We start from the raw sequence: 3190 nt of genomic DNA on the forward strand, positions 1-3190 counted from the left end.
TATTTGTCACAGCTCCAGCGACACGCTTCAACGGTCACAAGGTGTTAATTTTTTTTAAACTCACCCATCATGTATTTCAAAGGGAGGTGAAATGAGATTGTTTGTTTTATATCTATTTTTCCAAGATTAAACATAAACACACGAAGAGACGAAGGTTTGACGTTTGCGAGAGGCCGTGGCGTTTCAGTGTCGCTCCCTAGGTAAAGGGGAGGAACGGACACTCCTCCTCCTCCTCCTCCTTCTCTGCGTTCGGTGCCTGGTGCTCCGGATTCGGCCCTACGACCAGGAGGTGCTCTCGGCCCCTTGTTCTTGAACACTGGGCCAGTCTGGCGGCGGCGGCAACGGCAACGGCAACGGCAACAGCAGCAGCAGCAGCAACAACGAGAGTGAGGGGAGAGGATGTGATGCCGTGGTGTCTCTCGAGCCGCCGATAGCCAGAGCCGGTGAGTGGAGGTACATGCCGCCGTCGCCGAGAACGGGAAAGGAGTCGGTTTCGGGGCCAGCCGGGTTTGACGACGCTAGGCCTTACAGTCAAAATGTAGGCGCTAGCCCAGGGGAGGTCGGCCGCAGCGGACTGCTCTATCTTACCCTGTTCCCTTCCACCCCCCCCCCACCAACCAAAATCATCATCTCCGGGTCAGGCCGAGTCTCTTTGTGTGCCTGCCGAGGGGATAGGCTGAAGCGAGGCCCAGGCCTCTCCGGTTTTAGTGGGCCCCGTCGGCCACGGTCACTACCTTCGAGCCAGCCCGGGGGACCGGGCCGGGCAGCCTGGGGCCTGAGTCTCTGTCCCCGTGAGGCGGCTGTTGAGTCTCATCGGCCTGGGCCTGGACAATGCCGATCCGCCAGCTTTAGGCCGAATACGTTTAAATGGCGGCTCCTGAGCGGGCAAGTGCGTTAATTTCGGGTGGAAATCGCTTGCCCAAACTTTTTCAGGTTATTTATTTTATGGAAGGTCGTGGGGGAATTGATGAACTGAAATAACACAAAAAAAAATCTGTTAACGCGTACTTTCCTTTTTTTTTGGTTAGATTCTTTCGGACCAGTTGTGGAAACACGGTGATCTCTCTTCCCGGGGACTTTCTTATCCAGCCTCCCAGTTTTAGGAGGACATTAGTGGGGATAACTGTCAGGGATTGAAGAGGTCTGTCTCATCATGGCCGATGTGGATCCCGATACATTGTTGGAATGGCTACAAATGGGCCAGGGAGACGAAAGGGACATGCAGCTTATAGCCTTGGAGCAGCTGTGCATGTTACTTCTCATGTCCGATAATGTGGATCGTTGTTTTGAAACGTAAGTTTTCTTTAAAAAAAAAGTCGTCGGTCTTTTTCTGTTGACTGACTTTTGCCGGATCCCAACTTCAATTGGAGCTGGGGTTTTTTTTTGTTCTTAATTTCAAAAATTGTGTGTTGGTAGTTATTTTAATCATATCTCTAAGTGACGCAATGGAAGGGAGAAGAAGGCTGTGAAGTACCCAGGGATTTCACAATGTTTCAGATCTGCGTTCCGATGGCTTCAACAAAGTTTATATTTTACGAACACAACTGCAGAGGTATTGTGCGTGCTATGCTGTGCAGTGCAAGTGGCTGCCCAAAAGAAATGGATGTTATTACACGTAGAATTGCTTTAGGTTGGGAACGGCAATGTATTATGTGACATACTTAATACCTTGGAAGACAAGAGTTGTTGTGGTATTAAACATTCTGTTAGAAACATTGAATGGTTGTGATTTTAAGGGTCACTTCTGATATTGATTCAATCAGAAAGTTTGGAAATTTGGACTTCCTGACAGTAGATATGCATAACCTGTTCTCGGTAGTTTCACATCCATCGCTGTTATAATAGCAATAATATTCATTCACCTTAATAGTCATAGAGTCATACAACACAGAATCAGACCCTTTGGTCCAACTCTTCCATGCCAACTAGATATCCCAATCTGGCCTAGTCTCATTGGCCAGCATTTGGTCCATTTCCCTCTAAATCCTTCCTATTCATACACCCATCCAGCCATTTAAATGTGTAATTGTACCCGTCTCCTCCACTTCCTTTGGCTACCCTATGCACGAAAAAGTTACCCCTTGGGAGCTTTTAAAATCTTTTCCACCCTCACCTTGAATGTATTCCCTCTCATTTTGGACTCCCATGGGAAAAAGACTTTGGCTGTTCACCCTATACATTGCCCCTCATGATGTCATAAACCTCTATAAGGTCAACCCTCGGGCTCTGACTTGAAGGAATTGCTGAGGATCACAAAGGCATGGAGTGCACTCTCGGATCCTGAATCTCTGGTCACACTTTGTTGAGAGAAGAAATAAAAAGGAAAAAATAGTTGACTTTGTTCCATCAATCTACCTGTCATAGATGAACCTGTCCATGACAGGCTTAGTACGAGTGGCCGTCACACAATCCTCTGGGAGATCAACTTCCATCTTAATACTGATGCAACTCCCCTTATGCTGTATAACACTAGCACCATGCTATTTGGGGTAGAATCATAAGAGATTTGGTTCCTGAAAATAAAGTAGCGAGCAAACACTCTAGCCCATTGACAGCAACGGAACTGTCTACCAGAAACTATAAAACTGAAAAGCCATAAGAAATAGGAACAGAAGTTGGATGGTTTGGCTCCTCAAGCCTGCTCTGCCATTCCACAGGATAATGGCTGATTCAGCATTTCTCATATCCACTTTCCTGCCCTTTCCCCATAACTCTCAATTCCCCTACTGATTTATCTCAGCATTAAGTACACGCACAAGGACTTTGCCCCCACAGCTCTCAGTGGCAAGGAGTTCCAAAGGCTGTCAACCCTCTGAAAGAAGAAATTCCTCCTCCCCTCAGTTTTAAATGGGCACCCCTTTATTCAGAGACAATGCTGTCTGGTCCCAGATTGTGCCATGTGCGAAACATCCTTTCATCATTTACTCTGTCAAGCCCCTTCAGAATCCTCAGAGATAGTAACAACTGCCGATGCTGGAGTTAGAGATAATGGTGTGGAGCTGGAGGAACACAGCAGGCCAGGCAGCGTCGGAAGAGTAGGAAAGTTGACGTTTCGGGTCTGGACCCTTCAGGAGAAGAAGAGTCTCAACCAAAAACGTCAACTTTTCTACTCCTCTGATGCTGCCTGGCCTCCTGTGTTCTTCCAGCTCCACACTGTGTTACCCCTTCAGAATCCTGTATGTTTCAATGA

At 47.5% G+C, this 3190-nt stretch overlaps 1 long non-coding RNA gene across 1 annotated transcript in view; it reads right to left on the minus strand.

The window, feature by feature from the left end:
- The window catches only part of LOC125483676, a 9671-nt gene extending 9493 nt beyond the window's left edge, over positions 1 to 178 (minus strand). The window contains exon 1 of the long non-coding RNA XR_007262620.1: positions 65 to 178. This is a non-coding gene — a long non-coding RNA (uncharacterized LOC125483676). The remainder of the gene's footprint in view (positions 1 to 64) is intronic.
- Between the last annotated feature and the right edge of the window lie 3012 nt (positions 179 to 3190).

Source organism: Rhincodon typus, chromosome 8 (genome assembly GCF_021869965.1).
Source record: "Rhincodon typus isolate 14 chromosome 8, sRhiTyp1.1, whole genome shotgun sequence".
In the NCBI taxonomy this organism is placed as follows: domain Eukaryota; kingdom Metazoa; phylum Chordata; class Chondrichthyes; order Orectolobiformes; family Rhincodontidae; genus Rhincodon; species Rhincodon typus.